General features: G+C 39.8%; 1 long non-coding RNA gene across 1 annotated transcript in view; it reads left to right on the top strand.

Annotated features, from left to right (window-relative positions):
• The first annotated feature begins 91 nt into the window (after positions 1-91).
• LOC148735633 (uncharacterized) overlaps positions 92-21,836 on the top strand; it is a 29,988-nt gene continuing 8,243 nt past the window's right edge. Inside the window, exons 1-2 of the long non-coding RNA XR_015998812.1 lie at positions 92-250; positions 1,086-1,236. This is a non-coding gene — a long non-coding RNA (uncharacterized LOC148735633). The remainder of the gene's footprint in view (positions 251-1,085; positions 1,237-21,836) is intronic.

The following is a 21,836-nucleotide window of genomic DNA, read 5'->3' as shown; positions in this document are numbered from 1 at the left end:
GTGATATTACGTCATTTTTTTCATCGGGGTTTTCGACCTATGGGCGAAGGAGAATTTCAAAATAGGTAGGAAAAGAGAATCGAACCTTGTAATTAATATAATGTAGAACCTTCTGCACTAATATTGTCTGTCAGTTCAACCAAGAGATGTCTCAAACTGCTCTGGCACGAATTTGAAAACAACGCGGGAAGGAACCGACGGAGGCTGGAAGAAAATAACAAGGATTCCGGTCCCTTTAACTGCAAAAACAGTAAGTAAGGAGAAATATTTCTTTCAGTTCTCATTAAATAATTGTCCAATATAGTGAAGGACACATGGATCATGTAAACATGCAATGTGACTATCTTTCAAAACTTTTAAAATGGTCATTTTTATGTACCCTTCCGATCGAAAGAGGCCTTTTGGAGCTCAAAATGTTTTAAGCAATTATGCTGGAGCATATTTCATTCCAAAACCGATAGACAACAAAGAGATATCACAAGCTGGCGAAATTTTCGTGTAGTTCAGACAAGCGTTGTTAATATTGTTCTTGAATGAACATCTTATGAAATTTAACATAAACAACAACAACAATTTAACATTTATATAGCGCAAACTACTATATAGATAATCAGTCGCGCTTTACAATCAGTTAAGGTGAGATCGGACGCCAGAATTCATCAGGCGCACTATGCAGCCACTTCAGTCCATGTATTGATCTCACCTTCCCTCCCCAATTCACCGTAGATTAGACACTACACATAGATAGACCACAACACCTGGCACTACGTGCCCTACTCTTTTCGAAGAGAGTGTGGGTTCTTTAACGTCCCACAATTTTTATCACATATAAGGGCTTGTGAGACGGGACCTCCATTTATCGTCCCTATCCGAGAAGACTAGAAAGTCTAACCATTTGCATATATTATTACAAAGACAGCACTTTCTTCTCAGTTATTTAAAGACCCTGAGTGTTGGTCCGGCCGGAGTCGAACTCTCGACCTCCCGCACAACAGTCCAGCGCTATGCCGATTGAGCTAACCGGGAGGCGGTTAAAACATAGATTGCCAATGCGTAAAAAGAGATTTTCCTTTTCTTTTATGTAGAACTCTTCACAGACTCTTTCGAACAAAAAAGAATTATTCCTAGTTGGATTTTAGAGGTTCCTTTATCAGCTGTTTTTTGATCGTTCAATACAAATGGCGGACAATACAAAGAGGCCGGTTGGACTCAGTAAAGAGTGACCGCTTAAAAAAGGTAAAAATTAAGAGGAGTAAGGGGGAATAGGGGAAACAAATTCGCCAAAACTGCTTATTACGGTTCGACAGTACGAAACTTCAGTACACACTGAAGTAAATTTGGAGTAGCAATAACATAAAACCAGTTTAATTGAAAATAAAACCTTTGTCCCAACTTCATACTTGAATTTGTGGATAAAGTGGCTACTAACCGTCTTAATAATGTGATGGGTCCTCACCGACATATCCTATGCTTCTCCCCTGAGGCTTTTTTGTAAGACTCAAAACCCTTCCGTGGTTGCGATCCTAGTTGGTGTAGAGTGATTTCCAACTGAATGCCAAGAGAAACACACGATTACGTCGGTTTTAGTTTTCCTTCTCTCTTTAAAAGGTTCGTATGGATTTGATATTAGCAAACAATGGCAAAACGTTAAATTACCTTCAGGATTACGGTTTTGTTTAGGTATAGTATGGATTTTACTGAAACCATTCCTTATAGAATCTCAGGTCCGTATGTTTACTAAAGTACAATACAATTAACGATTTTGGTGACTGTTCTTCACTATTGTTTTGACATTTTGTAATTTTTCTGCTTTTGCTTTAGTTCCGTTAAATTCACCATTCGTTTTTTTTAAAAAGCCGTTCGTTTTACTCAAGCGTGACATTTGTTTCCAGTTTGTTCTTCGTGTTTTTATCAGGCGTGACGTACAATAAGGACTGGGTCGAGCGCGAACTGTGGGAAAAGTCTGTCTAGCAAGGATGTCTGATCCATCTGCGAAAGAATTTTTACTTTCTGACACATCAAACATGCGCGCCATTTCCACTGCTTTAAACCCATATTCACTCAAGTATGATAACTGGCTTTCGGTAATGATAAGCTTTGGCCTACCAGGTCTACCAGACGAGGCTCTTTGCTCAGCTTGTGCATGAATGAGTGCTTTGCAGGGAGTCTTTTTTTCACCGTGGATATTACGTCTCTTTACACTATCATTCCTAATGGCGAAGGCCTTCTGGCCCTTAAACATTTTTTTGATCAACGTACTGATAAGGAACCTAAATCTGAAACACTACTACGCCTAGCCGAACTAGTGCTCACACTCAATTGTTTTTCATTCGGAAACAACTTCTTCAAACAAACCAGTGGTGTAGCCATGGGCACCAAAATGAGACCTAGCTATGCCAATCTTTTTGTAGGTTTTGTCGAACATCAATTTTTCAGCCAATACAACGGGTCCAAACCTGAACTCTACGGTCGCTACATCGACGACTGTATCGGCGCTACCTCCTCTACCAGAGAGGAGCTCACTCAATTCATAACCGCAGTCAATTCTTTTCACCCGGCTCTGAAATATACCTGGGAAATTTCTGACAATTCTTTATCCTTTTTAGACATCAAAGTTTCAACTACGGGCTCGTCAAAATACGGCACAACTCGTAAAAATACTCAGCCATACTACACAACAAAACGTCTAATAAGATATATTTATTCTACTCGTAAGACCGACCGATTTTGTCAACTTTTTACTCGGGACAAATTTTGTCAGCGGTGCGTGTGAAGATTTGTCCGTTTTAGCCAAAATCGCAGCAAACCATCTGCACTTGAAAAATGTTGGTGATGATAGAAAATTTGTCTAAATAAACAACTTTTTTTCTCATGCGGTTCTCCAATACATCAATTTTACTCATAGGTGACTAAGGCTCGTTGAAAGAGGACGGATATTTTTTATTTTTAGCCACTTTTCCGTGAGCGAAAGGTCACAAGTGAAGCGAAAAGAAATCCGCAATACATGTAAGTGAATGATTTTATATTATGTAACATTCGTTTCGGATTTAGCGAAACATGGCTCTCGCCTCGTGGCGTATAGGGGTGTTTTGTTACAACAATTTTTGTGGCTCCAGTCTCCTCCTTGGGAGGAAGGCGAAGTCATTTCGTCACCGTGTTGAGGGTAAGAGTGTAACCACTTCAAGAACTCCTATCCACTTTTGTTAGGGGTCGACCATTTAACTTTTGAGGGGGGGGAGGGGGGTGGGTGATTTCTTGTCATCAAGAAATTGTTTTCTAGCAACCTGCTTTGCAGGATATTTTTTCCGTTCTAATGCTCTTTTTTTCTTTTGAATATATCAAAAAAGTTGAAATGGTAAATTGGCCACCGTTACGATTATAAAAGCTGACGTTTCGAGCGTTAGCCCTTCGTCGGAGCTCTTTTTTTCTGTTACATTTGGGCTGCATGCAATTTTTTTCTTCCAACAAGCGCTTGCAGGAAATTGTTTTTCAAAATCCCCCACAGTCCCCCCCTCAAGAGTTAAATGGTCGGCCCCTTAGATGTTCTTCGAAGTCATGCAATGGCCGGCTTTCCGGTGGTTTTTGCGGACAGAAAACACCGGCTCCCCCCCTGGTTCTCCGGCTGTTTACTTGTTTGGGTCGACGGTCGGAATATCATGGACACTCGATCGACAGGAACGATTAGTTTCGAGTATGTCTCGGAAGGGTGCGTGATCGATGCGAATATTTATAGATTTTGTCGACAAAGGCACGAACCTCGGACGTTTTAGCGAACAAGTCTATTTGCGGCTACTGCGGCCTCCCATAGGAGGTGAAGCCACATTTGTTGTCGAGTTGAGTGAGTGAGTGAGTGAGTGAGTGAGTGGGTGAGTGAGTGAGTGAGTGAGTGAGTGAGTGGGTGAGTGAGTGAGTGAGTGAGTGAGTGGGTGAGTGAGTGAGTGAGTGAGTGAGTGGGTGAGTGAGTGGGTGAGTGAGTGAGTGAGTGAGTGAGTGAGTGGGTGAGTGAGTGAGTGAGTGAGTGAGTGGGGGGGTGAGTGAGTGAGTGAGTGAGTGAGTGAGTGAGCGGGTGGGTGAGTGAGTGAGTGAGTGAGTGGGTGAGTGAGTGAGTGAGTGAGTGGGTGAGTGAGTGAGTGAGTGAGTGAGTGAGTGGGTGGGTGAGTGAGTGAGTGAGTGAGTGAGTGAGTGAGTGAGTGAGTGAGTGAGTGGGTGGGTGAGTGAGTGAGTGAGTGAGTGAGTGAGTGAGTGAGTGGGTGAGTGAGTGAGTGAGTGAGTGAGTGGGTGGGTGAGTGAGTGAGTGAGTGAGTGAGTGAGTGAGTGAGTGAGTGGGTGAGTGAGTGAGTGAGTGACGATTTTACCCGATTTTGACCCGATGTTTCCCGGTACTACTTATAGTTTGTTTCGAAGTGCTACAGAAGACAATAAACATCTCACAATAGTTTCAGGATGGCGCGTACATCATGAAAACTTAGAGAGAAGATGTTTTCTTTGAAGAGAGAGCATTTTACCGTTTGAATCAGCGAGTTGTGCCCAGTAGATCCGAACTCGACATTCGGTGATATAATGCAGACAGAAAACAATGGGTTTGGAAGGACGACCAGTAATTATAGTCTGATAGAACACGCCCTTTCAAACAATAACAGTGCGCTTTATATCCGAAGTTTATTGTAATGGTTTTTTAGAAGTGGCAAGTTTTAGGTGCTCAGTAGGTCTTGTCTGGCTTGCTGGCTGGCTTCTGTTTTTTCTCTTGCTCGGAAGGCCAATACATACGTACATAAACTTTATTTAGTTGCGAATTTGCAGAGTTAGCACCCAAATGCTATCATCTTCGAGCTTACTACATTCATAACTAATTCTAATAACGAGATAATTCTATATTACAAGCAAAATAACTAACCACCTAAACAACTAATTTGCTTAACTAACTTATTTTTCGAGGCATTTGCCGGCTAAAAGGCTCGGTCAGTGACGTGTTTTGCAGACTTTGCAAGTTTTAAGTTATCCAGTTAAGTGGGTTTTTGTCTTGCTTTTTGTCTTTTGTGGCCATCTATCCATCCATCGGTTGGCCACGGATCTTTTTTCCGAGGCAGTTGCTGACAATGAGGCTCCATCAATCGGGTGTTTGACAGTTGCAAGTTTTAGTTCTGCGATGACGAAGGTTTTGTCTTGTTCACTAGGCTCTTAGAATCGGGTTTTTGACAGGTGGAAGTTCTAGGTTCTAAAATTATGTCGGTTTTTTCTTGTTTACAAGGCTCTATCAGTCCTGTGTTTTGCACGATTATGCAATGAGGTGGGTTTTGTCTTGTTCACTAAGCCCTCTGAGTTGGGTGTTTGGCAATTACAAGTTTTAGGTTCCGTAATTGACGTAGATTTTATCTCGTTTGATGTCTTCTGTTCTCTTGCTCGGTTGGCCACGCATGTTTTCGAGGAAGTTGCTGACATTGAATCGGGTGTTTAACAGTTGAAAGTTGTAGGTTCTATAATCATGTAGTAGGAGGGTTTTCGGGATGTGTTTTAAGGCCATCCTTGCTGGAGAGGCCAATTATTTTTTCTGAGGCAGTTTCTGGTCCCAAGGCTCCGTCGGTCGGGTGTTTTGCGATTGCAAGTTTTAAGTTCTGCAATTACGTAGGTTTTATTTTGCTTGATGCCTTTTTCGGCCACCCTTGGTGGAGATGCCACTGATTTTTTCGAGGCGGTTGCTGGCCACATGGCACCGTCAGCCAGGTGTTTTGCAGTTGCAAGCTGTAGGTTCTTCAATTATGTATGTTTTGGTTTGCTTGTTATCTGGTGTGATGATTCTTTTACGGTTTGCCACGCTTTTTACGAGGCAGTTTCCCTCCATAGAGCTCCGTCTGTAGATAAAAACTACACGTTTAATGCCACGAAGTGAATGCACATATATTTAATTTGCCAGCTGGACGTCTATGTTTAGATGTAAAGATTGGCAAATACGTGTGGTTGATTCGACTGAAAATAAATAATCAATATAAATATCTAGGTACAAATATAACGGCAACAAGAACAACGACAAAAAAACTAAGAGAAATAGAAACGAACGTACAATTTGTGGCGAAACCACACTGAGTTGGTTAAAGTTATCCATAACTTCACGCAAAAACGTCAACTTAGTTGAATAGAAACAGAACATTACAAAAGTACTACAGTAGAAAGAAAAACAATATAAAATTATTTCGCAGTTGCTTGACACAAATAGAAATGCAAATTCTTGTCATTACGCTTTCCGTGGGTTTTTTCGGTAACTACAGTCATGGATTGCTGCCGTCGTTTTTCGTATAGTTACCAGCTCTCTTTTGTCCATCGATACTTTACTCAAATCTTCAACTGAATTTTATCTCGTATGGCGGCTGGCTCTAGCATGTCTTTACTTATTGTCGTCAAACGCTTTACGAAGCAATGATGGTTCTTGCTGGAATGACTCTTGGTTAATTGTGTGAGAGTTTCGGGAGGGCCATTTCTTTATTGACTTCGGAAAACTTCTGATGATATGCAGCGATAATCAGTTCATGCGGATATGAAGTGTAATATCAATGGGCTCGTATGAAACTTTTAAGTCAAGCTTGCTGCAAATGCTGTAGCCAGCGTTTGGATTTTGTGTTGACTTTTTGAATCCTTGCATCCTTTTTTCTTGTATTACCATATATTCTTGCTGACTCTATCGGGGATAAAAGTCTGGTTAAGGAAAAGGATAACTTTATTTAAAGTAGACGAAACACTTAATCTTAGGGCCAATTTACGGGTTTTCACAAAATTAAAAGATAATTAAAATAATACAATAATATAGCACTAATTATAATAATATCTACTACAACTTTCCAACAGCCCTCTGAACATGCAATATTAATGGTCCTTTACTAAAATTATCGTAAGTTTTATGATATAACTTGATACGAAGTATATTTGGCACTAAGTAAGGTGAAACAAAGAAGCAACTAAAGATAAATCAGTATTACATTTAAAACTTTCGTTACAGATCAACAAGGTATATTATGAGTATTTTCCATATTACATATGATAACTGCTTACGCTCTACAGATTGAAAAGAGGTAAGAGTAATACGTGGATACAGAACAATCAAAATTATGATTAAAAGACATGAACAAAAAGCAGACCCATTATTTCTCTCGAGGAGTAAAATACTTCCAAACTAAAGGAAAGATCCTGGTCTGGGTAGGTATCAAAAGTCTTATGTCTGCTTCAAGTACGGAACACCCTTCTTCATTATAACAGACGTTTTGTAAAATCCTTCGGCGTTTAGAGACGTGATGAACTATTTCTGATATAAAGTGTCTTCAGTAAGAGTGTTGTCGGAGCTTTGGTTGAACACTGCCTCGTGAGATGACGCTCAGCTACTTACGAAATGGTGTCGCCAATCAAGCTGTGTCTTTTTCCAAGTAAAATGGTCTGTCGCAATGGCCAGTAGGAAGGTGTCGGGAAACGAAAACTAAACGCTGCACTTTGTGGTGTATCTTCTGAAAAACAAGCGGCCCACCCTTTTTCTTTCAGGTCTCTGAAAATCCAGCCCCAGCTATCGACGGTTGTCGATGAACTTTTTCTCTCTTTTGTTGATGATCTCTTTCTCTTTTATCTTTTCTTCATGTTGCGTTCTTTTCAGAAAATTTTGCCAAAAAAAATGTCATACTCACCTGCCATAAAGACACATCGATCATTTTTGTTTCTTAGCAATTGCTAATGATATTCCCGCAAGAATCGCAGTTCATTCCTGGCATTGGGGACGATAAACTGTACTTGTAAGGTACTGTGCCTTGTAGTGCATGAACCTGGGACGTGCATATGGTGAAGAGGTATAACATTTGTCAAAAATTTTGGTTTTGGTCCCGTAGACCTTAGGCGGGATACTGACCAGAACCATCCGTGCACAGAGAAGCCTTCAATAGAGTGTGATTATTTCTTGCTGAACGGACGACTCAGGCTTCCATTCTTTGTCTTTTAAATTCCTCCAAAATTTGGTCCAACCAAAATTAACATTCATGAACTCTCTCTAAATCGTTAAACTGAAGACAATCCATATCACCAGGATGAATAAAAATCAAGACATACAAAATTTTAACCAACAGCATCTTTGCTTCATGTTTCACCCATTTTTTTTTTCTATTTCTCCACTCTTCATATTCCTTCTGGTCCTGTAATCTTTTCAAATTCTTTTATTCTCCGATGGTCTTGGATCCTTGCACAAAGATCGCCTCCCTTAAAATTCAGCTTCCAGAAAAACGATATTCTACGAATGTTATTCAATAGGAGACAAACAAAATGAAACTTGATTATAAAAAGTTGTTTTATTTAGGACGCCATGTGCAATAATTTTAATTCTTTAAGAATCCTCACGATTTATTTCCCTAGGGAATATCTTTGTCCACCATGTTGGTGACTAGTTGAATTCTTGCACAACAGGCGGCGAGATATTAGTCCATGTCACCCCCCAGAACTTATCTTTGCTCATCTTAAGGTGACTACGTGTGGTTGCACTACTGCTCATTAGGTGGGGAGATGTTAGTCCATCTCACCCCCAGAACTTATCCCCACAACTTATACATGTAGTTGTATTGCTGCTTGGTGGGAAGATATCAGCCCATGTCACCCTCAGAACTTATCTTTGCTCATCTTAAGGCGACTTCATGTAGTTGTATTGCTGCTAATCAGGCGGGAAGATGTTAGTCCATCTTAACTCGGCCGTCGCCTCTCTACATTGGTGAGGTGGATGAGTGTGAGGTCCAAGGCTAGATAGAGTCTTTCCGAGATTCAAAACTGATAACCGGTCCGTAGTTCAGCATAGGAAATAAAAATTAAAAAGAAGTGAAAATAACACAGAATAAATTGATAAACGAATGAATAAAAGATGACGACGAAAGTGATTCAAATCCGAAATAAAAGCCGTGACATGCATCTCTCTTATGAAAGGGTGAGGTGATATTTCCGACATTTGATACAGATCAACAAGATTTATCATGCGTATTTCCGTATTATAATGATAAATGCTTACACACTGCTTATTTAAAACAGGTAATAGTATTATGTCGATACAGAACACTCAAAATTCTAATTAAAAGACGTGAATGAAAAAAACCATTATTTCACTACAAGAAGAATAGATTGATGGAAAATAACAAAACTTCAGATCTAAGGAAAAGGTCCTGGTCTGAGTGTTTATCATCGGTCTTATGCCCGCTTCGAGTGCGGAGCACCCTACTTTATTCTAACAGACGCTTCGTAAAAACCTTCCACATTTAGAAATGTAATGGGTTGTCGGAGTTTTGGCTGGACACTGCTTTGCGAGGTGACGCTGTTGACGAAATGATGTCGCCAAAATGTGTCTTTTTCCATGCATAACGGTCTGCCGTAATGGCCAATAGGAGGGTCTCAGAAAACGATGGGTGAGCGCTGCGTTTTGTGGTGTGTCTTCTGAGAAACAAGTGGCCTACCCTCTTTCTTTTAGGTCTCTGAAAATTTAGCCCCTGCTATCGACAGTTGTCGATGGACTTATTCTTTTTCGTGCTTCCTGTTGCGTTCTTTCAGGAAATATTGCAACAAACTGGGAAGATTGGCCTGAAACATTTCCTTTTCAAAACTGCAGAGCGAAATGGCCTGTTGAGGTAAACAGGGCCATGTGTGACGTCATATTGTTGTGGTGACACCTCTCACCCATTTCTAACCTCTCTTACCCATAATGATGATGCCGGAGGATGATAAATCTTTTTTAAACCTACTTTCCTTTGACATTGTGGATTTATGTTTAAAAATTAACAAAACATCTTTACGAAAATCCAAATCCTAAAAAAGGGCATCCATTTTTAACTTACATAGGTAAAGCAAAATAAGAATTAAATGATAACATTATCAACATAAAACTGAGCAACTATTTGGAATTCAGTCTTTCCAATACTTGTAAACGATAAATAGTCTCAAAGTCCATATCTACAAAGAGAAAAAAAAAAATGAAACATACAAAGGAATGTAAGTCTGAATTTCAGTGAACATGGCACTTTCTGTTGTTTGGATGTCAATGTTCTTATTATCGCTCGCGACTCTCAATAGTCCCTGAGCCTCTCAAACACAATAGAGCGTATATTAATAATGACAAAGATGTTTTCACTGTAATCCATGAGATGGTCTTCGCATAACACTCTCCTTTCTTACGAGAAATCAGCTGCTGCATCCTTTTCCCATACTCCTCCGGTTGTGGTGAAGACCAGGGGTGTAAACGTACCATGTTCAGCTTCAATAACTCTTTCCTTATATAGCCGCTTCTTCTCGTTTTCGTGCATTTTGTATATAGATCTGTTGAGGTTCATGATCTTAATACGGGTCTGCATTTCGTCAAAATTAAAAAGGCAGATGGTTGTCTTACCCAAACATCCGCGTGCATGAATGTCCAGTCTTGCTTCCGGGGCTTTGTTTGTCCCTCTACTTAGTTGCTGCCCTGAATGTCTTGCTGGACGGGTTCTGTCTGAACATCACTGCATACCTAATTAAACAACTCGGCCTCGATATCGCGTGACTCATTATGGCGCTGAATTACAAAACCACCGCGTTTACAGATCATGGCATGGTCCTCAGAAAAGGCTTCGCGCCAAACGCATGTGCGGGAAATTTCGTCGATTGGCCAATCGTAGCGTAGTTTGATGGCGTCTCTAAACCCCCTTTTGTTCAGGTTGAAACTTAAATTTTTTTAATGGCACTAGCGAAAGCCAAATGGATGCTCCTTTTTCTCTAGCAAGATCTAGAGATCTTAATACTTTTCTTAGTATACTCTCTTCTCGATCTGATCAACTGAGTTTTAAGCACCTTTTCTCTCTCACTTCGAGCTGCTTGCTGCGCTAACACTCATTGAAGTCATCTGGTGGCTCATGTGTTTGAGAACGATTTTCTTAACTAATTGCATGGTTACTTTCACTGACGATTGATACTCACGATTTGCTTCATGGCAAAGGATTGTGATTCCAGGGCCACCATGCATGACGCCTCGGTAGAGCAAGAATATCCCGCTCACTTGAACTGCAGCTATGTACTGTTCTTACATTCTGCAGTGGGTCCTGAATATCAGGCAGTGTGCGAAGGAAATGGGTCCAACGGTGTTTCGGGCCAAAGGTGAAAGCAGCATAGCACGCCCGAGGCTGTGATAGTGCAAACTCGGCTAGCTACTTCTTCTGACCAGCTCGTGACTTTGTTAATGATGTATTCGTTCAGGAAGCCGTTGAACCTACAAATGCTCTCAAATGGTTGTGTCCTTCTGTAGTTTAATTAATTGCCGTGTCTTTGAAGGCTTCCCTCATGGGCGCTTCCTTGTTTTAATAACAATCAATAAATAAAAATAGCCACATGCAGATAGCAACATTGAATCTAAATAAATAATAACAATGATAATAACAGTATCTTAAAATTATTTATTTAGCGCCAGTATCCTATTGTTCAAAGGCCCCATTCACACGATCCAGCTGGTCTCTCAAGAAAATATTTGAAGATCTTTCGGTCCCAGTGTTTTATTTTACGGATGTCTAGATATTCTGACATCACAAACCCCACGCACACTAGCCTTATGCAACAACACTTAATATCCCCATGTGTCCTTCCACGCCGCAGTCTTGGACCACATCGAAGCCGGACTTGACGTTGGGGGGGGGGGGGGGAGGGGGTACGATTTCCGCGAAATCGAACTCTTCAATATTACAGGGTCAAAATGTCTTTCCGCGAAACCCCCCACTGCGAGCAACAACAGCAACCATTCCGCCGCACACAATGGAAACCGGTAACGGAATTATTGCCATGAGTGGAACCGTAACGGCTCCTACAGTAACTTTTCTCAACAACAAGGCGTCCTAACTTCGCAACATCTCTACCTGGTCAACTTTCACTCTCTTGCACCCAATCACAGGCTGCCGTCTTTCGCCATATTATTCTCTGCTCGAAGTCGCCGTTCCCTAAAGCCTTTGGCGCCCTTATTCCCGTTCCGTCCAAGTTGAATCTTCCCTCTTTGAAATACGCCCTTTAAGACTATTCAGATCGCGTCGTTACTTACTTTATTGCCTCGGGTTGACGAATCAACTACCGCTCAGCCGTTTCCCCTCATCGTAATCGTCTAATCATGCTTCAGGAGTCCGCTTTCATGACATCGTCAATTCTTTTCCGCTGACCAAAATCGATGGTGCTGCAACGGCTGGGTGTTTTACCCACAATCTCTTTCCGACGATTATGCAAACTTCCCCGCTCTAAACTGTTCCCACAGACGAGAGTAAACGTTTGGTCTCTACTCGGAGACCATTGCGCTACCAGTTAATACTAGCGCTCACATCTTCCGTACATCGTTTCACCATGATTGTGTAAACTACATTGACGACTTTGGAGGCGTAAAGGCGTCTAATAATGAAGGACTACTGGCTCTCTCGCACCTTGGACACCTTTTCACCAACTTGGATCTCGAATCCTCACCGGAAAAGAACTATCTTTCCTCTACTTGAAAGACCTTTCTTGGTCTCACCTACTACACCGTTGCTGTGACACTGGAAGTTCCCTAAGAGAAGTTACACCTAACTTCATAGCTTCTCTGCTATTGGCACAGCTCGCCACGGATTTCCAAGTCTGTTTTAAAGTTTCCCATTAGCAAACATACCCACGTTTGCACTTGCATCAGCCCCGGGAAAAGGTTAATGCAGCGCATCCTACAAGAAGTTCGGCGGCTTCCCCCATAAATCTAACCGTTCCACATCTAGCTCTAACCTTCTTGCCGACTAGCGATGGTAGGGCAAGTTTCTCTTGGCTTACAAAGGTGTTTCCCCTTCCTCGCTCTTCCCTCTGGCTTGACTACCATCTTCGTTTCTGCACCGATGCCTGTCTCCTCGGAATCTGTGGCTTCTTTGACGGCCGTTTTTTTCCACTCAGCTTATCGATCCCGCTGCCTTGCTCATTACATCGCCTCGCTCGAAATGTTAGCAGTCATGCCGCATCAAATTGAGGTCAAAGTAGCTGTGCAGTCAACAAATTCTGTTCAGGACTGACAATCAGAACACTGAACTCGATATCGACACTGGTCGCTCTCGTGGTACCTTTGTGCAGTCATGTTTGCGCGAGCTCTGGTTTTACGCGTCTCTCTCTGATTTCGAACTCCGCGCCCTTCACCTACCTTTATTATCCTTGGCAAGCTTTCCTTTCTGAAGACCAAGGACCGAAAATTCAACTCATGACTAGTTCACACGTCACTTTTCATGAAACACTAAAATTGGAAAATAGAGAAAACTGCATTTTTTTTCACACTGAATAGCTTACATAAAGACAAATCGTATTCGTGAAAATGTTTTCTTTGTGAGGAATGCACCGTTAGGAGTAAAAATGCGACTCTGGACTAGCTTAGTTAAGAAATCACAAAGTTGCCCGACACGAGAAAATTTACATTCTCTTCAAGGGACCGTTGCTGTTATCAGCTGTTCTTCACGAGGAGTAACCATAGCGACCTGAATAGCAACTAAGTTATTCATAATCGTAAGAAAAGTGTTTTAGAAGCACAAACACAATCAGAAGATAGTAGTCTTTTCTTCTGAAGCTTGATACATATTTGTTTTCATCAGTACTTTTTTGGAATGCTAAAACAAGGGCTTTCCAACTGGAATGGTTGTTGCTTGTTGTGAAAACAAATCTAAAATTGTTGAGAGGTTAGTTCGCGTCGAGCAAACGACTCGGCTTGAGTTCCACATTGTGTTTCATTTTTTATTCTCTTGTGATCATCGGCGGCCTTGTCATTGAAGTTCAACTTTATTAGCATATTTAACACAGCTACTCTGTTACAAACCTCAGACCACTATTATGATCGGGAGATTTTGATGTTGCCTTGTAAGCGAGTTTCAGATAGATTATACTTTAATTAGAAGACTATCACGTACACTGAAATGGGGCAACAGAACATTACAAACTTACATGTGCTGAAAGGGTTTGTTATAACTTCCCGAAAGGCGAAACTGAAGAGCTCATTTAAGTTAGAGCGTGTACAGAGTTTATCAAAAGTCTACGCTGCCATTTGTGAAGTGCACAATCGCTGAGGCGAATCAGTCAAGTGAGGTTCGGAGACTTGTCCGAGGGCATGCTCCCCTGGGAGATTTTGAAAATTAGGTCTTCGGAAACATGATTTCCAGCATTTTGAGGGAAAATTTAGGGGGTTAGACCGAACCACCCGAACCACCCCTGGATTCGCCTCAGCAATTGGCATCAGTCAAGAGAGAACAAAAGTTCATTAAACAGAGTGATATGTAAGGAAGCATTCGATCGGAAGCCTGTTCATACGTTAATCAAAATTGGACTAAATTAACTGCTAGTTGTCAAATATTAAAAAGCTGACTGACGTCTTAAGGGTTATCATGACTTAGGCCCGGTTCAAACGTCGAATTTCATATGTGCCGAACCTAATGTGAGAGTTAAATGCATGTGAAGCGCGACGTTTGAATCAATAAAATTCGACTGTATTAAATAAAATGCGACTTTCGCCGTATCTGCGACTGAAACAGTCAAAGATTTGACTTAGGTTCAACTTTTGATTCAAACGTCGCATCTCACATGTGCCGAACTTAATGCATGAATTATAGGAAATTATTATGATTCATTTATTACCCACAACTCGCCAGGAATTCTTTGAATGCCATGCGCGAATAGACCAAAACAGCACAAAAAAATGATGGGAGACGAAGGAATTTGTAGTTCTTGGAGTTTGAAAGGACAAAATATAGTTGTTTGACGTGCGGTAATGACTTTTGTATGAGGTGTTCGGTTATTGAAAACGAAGAGGGCACTCCTGGGTGGAAAGTAGAAAAATCTGTGGCATATTGTGGGTCGTGTTTCACTGAAATGATGGAACGTGAATCAAGTCAAAAGTATCGTGATGAAAAGCCAAGATGACGAAACAAAAACAAACAGCAAAACAAAAGCAGTAAAGCAATTAAGCAAACGCTCAATAGACGTATTCGTCTGGCAAATAATCGTGCGCTTGGGAATATTGACAGCGAATAGAGTTAAATTCGACAGAGTTAAATTCGTTTGAATCAAATGCCGTATTAAACTATTTTAGTTTGAGTTGCAAGCATTTGCGGTGTTGCACAACGTTACCGTGAAACGGACACCACCAAAGTGATAAGCAGACGGCACGTCGAAAAATTGCAGAAACGCTTTTGTTATTGAGATAGACACCTTTGTTTAGATAATTTTTGCGGTCACAACAGATTAGCACTGGTACCACTAGCACAACGCTGACACAACGGTGTCGCTATTGTGCAGTCAGAATAATTTTCCGGCTGCCGGTCATTCAGTTATTTTGAAAAGCGGGCTTATACTATTTTGCGAAACGAAACGAAACGAAACGAAATTTTGCGAAATGGCGTTTTTTCGCCTTTATTTAGCCTTTATTCTTAGCCTTTATTCTTCGTCCGAAACAAAATGTTTCCACCAATAAAATGATCAATATTTTTAAGAGCCTGCTCGCCTCTCATTTTATTGACCATAATAGAATTCGTTTCGCAAAGTAGTAATTTTGACAGAATTACTATTTTGCGAAATGGCGTTTTTTCACCTTTATTCAGCAAATATGTCCTCTTCGTCCGAAACAAAATGTTTCCACCAATAAAAAGGTCAATGTCTCTAAGAGCCTGGTCACCTCTCATTTTATTGACCATAACAGAACTCGTTTCGCAAAGTAGTAATTTTGACAGAATTACTATTTTGCGAAATGGCGTTTTTTCGCCTTTATTTAGCAAATATGCCCTCCTCGTCCGAAACGAAATGTTTCCACTAATAAAATGACCAATATTTCTAAGAGCCTGGTCACCTCTCATTTTATTAACTAAAATAGAACTCGTTTCGCAAAGTAGTAATTTTGACAGAATTACTATTTTGCGAAACGGCGTTTTTTCGCTTTTATTTAGCAAATATGTCCTCCTCGTCTGAAACAAAATGTGTCCACTGATAAAATGATCAATATTTCTAAGAGCCTGGTCACCTCTCATTTTATTGACCATAATAAAGCTCGTTTCGCAAAGTAGTAATTTTGACAGAATTTCTATTTTGCGAAATGGCGTTTTTTCGCTTTTATTTTGCAAATATGTCCTCCTCGTCCGAAACAAAATGTTTCCACTAATAAAATGACCAATATTTCTAAGAGCCTGGTCACCACTCATTTTATTGACCATAACAGAACTCGTTTCGCAAAGTAGTAATTTTGACAGAATTACTATTTTGCGAAATAGCGTTTTTTTTCACCTTTATTCAGCAAATATGCCCTCTTCGTCCAAAACAAAATGTTTCCACCAATAAAATGATCACTGTTTCTAAGAGCCTGGTCACCTCTCATTTTATTGACCATAACAGAACTCGTTTCGCAAAGTAGTAATTTTGACAAAATTACTATTTTGCGAAATGGCGTTTTTTCGCTTTTATTTTGCAAATATGTCCTCCTCGTCCGAAACAAAATGTTTCCACTAATAAAATGATCAATATTTCTAAGAGCCTGGTCACCTCTCATTTTATTGACCAAAATAGAACTCGTTTCGCAAAGTAGTAATTTTGACAGAATTACTATTTTGCGAAATGGCGTTTTTTTGCCTTTATTCAGCAAATATGTCCTCTTCGTCCGAAACAAAATATGTCCACTAATAAAATGATCAATCTTTCTAAGAGCCTGGTCACCTCTCAATTCATTGACCATAATAGAAACTTGTTTCGCAAAGTAGTAATCTTGACAGAATTACTATTTTGCGAAATGGCGTTTTTTTTCACCTTTATTTAGCAAATATGTCCTCTTTCCCCGAAACAAAATGAAAGACAACTACTTGTTTTTGTTCTCGATTGCTCTTTATTGGCTCGGGGTTTACTCTTTGTTGTTGTAATAATTCTGTTTTCTATTCTGCTCTGTATTCCTTGTATTTTGTTCTGTTCTATTTATGGTTGCCGCAACTCGATTTTATAGCTGACCAACAAGCCACATGCGTGACTGGCAATTCCAGCCGAACTCAATTAACGCTCGATGTTTAGTCAAACTGCTAGGAAAATACGTTATAAGGTGACCAGAGGTGACCAGGCTATTATAAATATTGATAATTTTATTAGTGGAAACATTTTGTTTCGGACGAAGAGGGCATATTTGCTAAATAAAGGCGAAAAAAGGCAATCTTGCAAAATTTCGTTTCGTTTCGTTTCGCAAAATAGTATAGAAAACAGAATTATAACAACAATAAACAGTAAACTCCGAGCCAATAAAGAGCAATCGAGAACAAAAACAAGTAGTTGTCTTTCATTTTGTTTCGGGGAAAGAGGACATATTTGCTAAATAAAGGTGAAAAAAACGCCATTTCGCAAAATAGAAATTCTGTCAAAATTACTACTTTGCGAAACGAGCTCTATTATGGTCAATAAAATGAGAGGTGACCAGGCTCTTAGAAATATTGATCATTTTATCAGTGGACACATTTTGTTTCGGACGAGGAGGACATATTTACTAAATAAAAGCGAAAAAACGCCATTTCGCAAAATAGTAATTCTGTCAAAATTACTACTTTGCGAAACGAGTTCTATTTTAGTTAATAAAATGAGAGGTGACCAGGCTCTTAGAAATATTGGTCATTTTATTAGTGGAAACATTTCGTTTCGGACGAGGAGGGCATATTTGCTAAATAAAAGCGAAAAAACGCCATTTCGCAAAATAGTAATTCTGTCAAAATTACTACTTTGCGAAACGAGTTCTGTTATGGTCAATAAAATGAGAGGTGACCAGGCTCTTAGAAATATTGGTCATTTTATTAGTGGAAACATTTTGTTTCGGACGAAGAGGACATATTTGCTGAATAAAGGTGAAAAAACGCCATTTCGCAAAATAGTAATTCTGTCAAAATTACTACTTTGCGAAACGAGTTCTGTTATGGTCATTAAAATGAGAGGTGACCAGGCTCTTAGAAACATTGATCATTTTATTGGTGGAAACATTTTGTTTCGGACGAAGAAGACATATTTGCTGAATAAAGGTGAAAAAACGCCATTTCGCAAAATAGTAATTCTGTCAAAAATTACTACTTTGCGAAACGAATTCTACTATGGTCAATAAAATGAGAGGTGAGCAGGCTCTTAGAAATATTGATCATTTTATTAGTGAAAACATTTTGTTTCGGACGAGGAGGACATATTTGCTAAATCAAGGCGAAAAAACGCCATTTCGCAAAATTTCGTTTCGTTTCGTTTCGTTTCGCAAAATAGTACAATTTCGTTTCGTTTCGTTTCGTTTCGTTTCGCAAAATAGTATAAGCCGAAAAGCGAGACCAGCAGTCGACCTCACGCAATTTCTAAGTATTCTGAGTAAACATAAACCGACCGCTAGAGATGAGATTTGAAATCTCCTCGAGATCGCTTAGCATTTCTTCAGCGACTTCTCATTGTTTGGATCATATAAGTTGTTTCGGTTTCTTAATTTTTCGAAACATTTTCGACGGCCGGTAATTTAGTTATTTGAGCCGTGACGGTCAGTCGACCTCAGCGTTAGATATAAGTTATATAAATCCCTTCGGAATCGCTTAGCAGTTCTTCATGGACATATGACAGTTTGGATTGTGTACATGTAGGTTCTATCAGTTTGTTTAATTTTTAGAAAAATACCCTACTGCCGGTCATTCAGTCGTTTGAGGACCTTGACCTGCTCCGACCACATAGCCGTACCCTCCCCCGCAAGAAGAAACGGTGCGGGGAGTGGGGAGGGTACAGTGCACGTGGTCTGTACCGTTGCACTTATGTCCTCTTGTTGTAGATATGTCCTCTGACGTAATGTGATACAATGGCCAATCACATCCTGTCATCTATAGAGCGACACGCGGCTTGGGACTGGTTAAGAGATTCCGTTGCAGTTATGTCTTCAAGCAAAAGTGCTCATTCAAGGGGGTTGGGATAAGTAGAAAATTTGACACGTATGAGCAACTTCCAACTGATCTCAGGAAAACACGCTGTTCGCAATCTCTCACATTACTTTCCTTGAAGTTCTATCACTCCTTCGTTAACGCCGTGTGATCGCATCGTTCTTCTAATCTAAACGTCCTAAACGTGGAAGAGCAACTTGCTATGTAAATAACAAAGCGACTTTTGACCGAAGGATGCGTTATTGTTCAAGCTTCATTTGCAGTCTTGCTTTATTTACAGACGTCATTGTTCGACTTGCGACTTCAATGACAACGTTTTACCCATATCACAATTGTTTTATTTTCTTGAATAGTTGAAGATCGTAAATTATGGTTCGTCGGCATAAAATTATATATATTTGACGCTTCGCTGATCTGCCGGAGGTGAGATCGACTGAGAGGTCAAAGTTCTGATAATTTGTCTGCGTCACGAAGTCTTCCTTCAATCACAGAAGTTTGGCCTTCAGTAGATTATTTCGAATATCGTAGGTTTTTGCTGTATGGCAAAAATCTGAAGTAGTAGATTGTGAAATTTGAAATAGTAGATTGTGATGTGATTTTATTACGGTTCCGCTGATTTTAGCTGTACTTTCTTTAGTTCTGTCTCTAAATTTCATTACGGTCCGGTTCCGCTGTTTTAAGCTGCTCTTTTTTTAGTACTGTTTCTAAATTTTTGTCGGATTTGTTGTACTTTTGGGTGGATTTGTCATAATTTACCCCGTTTACGACAAATTCACATAATGATCAAATCGAAAATCGGGTAAAGATGGCTATGGCAAGTCATTAGGATATATTCCACCTTAGGGACCTTAAGGATGAATTTCACAGAATTTACCCTGTTTTTCTAGAATTCGCTGATCAAATGGAAAAACCAGGTAAAGGGGATGGCGTATGGAAACTTAGCGTGTTAGCCACGTACGGATGAATTCGTAGAATTTATCCCGTTTTTCTAGAATTCATAAAATAATGGAAAATCGGGCTAAAGATTGGCTATGGCAACTTGTGATCTAATTAATTCGGATGATGAACGCTTAGACTTCACCCCGTTTTTTGTCAAATTCACTGAAAAAAAAATTGGAAATTCGGGATAAAGATAGCATGTGGGCACTTCGTGTATTATTCACCTGTAACATGAAGGTTCAGAATTTACCCCGTTTTTCTCGAATTCGATCGGTGATCAAATGGAAAATCGGCGTAAAGATGGCATATGGGAACTTACCGTGTTAGCCACTTGCGGATGAATTCGCAGAATTAATCCCGTTTCTCCTAAATTCATTGAAAAAAGAAATGGAAAATCGGATTGAAAACTGGATATAACAACTTGGGATCTATTTCATCAGGGAGGATGGATTCTTAGATTTTACCCCGTTTTCCTAGAATTTTTTGAAAAAAAATTGAAAATTGAAAGATATCGTATGGGAACTTCGGGTATTATCCACTTGTGGTATGAATGCCCAGAATTTACCTCTTTTTTCTGAAATTCACTGATCAAATGGAAAGTTGGGGTGACGATGGCATATGGAAACCTAGGGTACTAGCCACTTGTGGGCCGAATTCTCAAAATTCATCCCGTTTTTCTAGAATTCATTGAAAGAAAAAATGGAAAATCGGGTTAACGATTGGCTATGGCAACTTGGGATCTATTTAATTCGGAGGATAAACTCTTAGACTTCACCCCTTTTTTTGTCAAATTCACTGAAAAAAAAAAAACATGGAAATTCGGGGTAAAGATAGCATATGGGAACCTCGGGTATTATTCACTTGTAGCATGAAGGCTCAGAATTCACCCCGTTTTTCTCGAATTAGCTGATCAAATGGGAAATCGAGGTAAAGATGGCATATGGGAACTTATGGAAAATCGGGTTAGGGATTGGCTATGGCAACTTGGGATCTATTAATTCGGAGAATGAACTCTTAGATTTTATCCCGTTTTTTGTGAAATTCATTGAAAAAAAAAGATGGAAATTCGGGCATATGGGAACCTCGGGTATTATTCACTTGTAACATGAAGGCTCAGAATTTACCCCATTTTTCTCGAATTCGCTGATCAAATAGGAAATCGGGGTAAAGATCATAATATGGGAACTTAGCGTGTTAGCCACCTGCGGATGAATTCGCAGAATTAATCCCGTTTCTCCAAAATTCATTGAAAAAAATAGAAAATCGGGGTGAAGACAGGATATAGCAACTTGGGATCTATTTCATTTGGAGAATGGATTCTTAGATTTTACCCCGTTTTTCTAGAATTTGTTGAAAAATGGAAAATTGGGGTAAAAATTTAATACAGGAACTTTGGGTATTATCCACTTATAGCATGAATGCCCAGAATTTACCTCGTTTTTCTAAAATTCATTGATCAAATGGAAAATCGGGGTGAAGATGGCATATGGGAACTTAGCCTTCTTGTGGGCCGAATTCTCAAAATTCATGCCGTTTTTCTAGAATTATTGAAAAAAAAAATGTAACATCGGGTTAAGGATTGGCTATGGCAACTTGGGATCTATTAATTCGGAGAATGAACTCTTAGTTTTTACCCCGTTTTTTGTCAAATTCACTGAAAAAAAAAGATGGAAATTCGGGCATATGGGAACCTCGGGTATTATTCACTTGTAACATGAAGGCTCAGAATATACCCCATTTTTCTCGAGTTCCCTTATCAAATGGGAAATCGGGGTAAAGATCATCATATGGGAGCTTAGCGTGTTACCTACTTGCGGATGAATTGGTAGAATTAATCCCGTTTCTCCAGAATTCATTGAAAAAAAAAAATGGAAAATCGGGTTGAAGCCTGGATAAGCAACTTGGGATCTGATTTCATTTGGAGGATGAATTCTTAGATTTTAATTCGTTTTTCTATAATTTGTTGGAAAAAATGGAAAATCGGGGTAAAGATATCAT

This window comes from Stylophora pistillata, chromosome 3 (assembly GCF_964205215.1).
Source record: "Stylophora pistillata chromosome 3, jaStyPist1.2, whole genome shotgun sequence".
Lineage (NCBI taxonomy): Eukaryota > Metazoa > Cnidaria > Anthozoa > Scleractinia > Pocilloporidae > Stylophora > Stylophora pistillata.
This window is presented reverse-complemented; position numbering and strand designations above follow the sequence as displayed.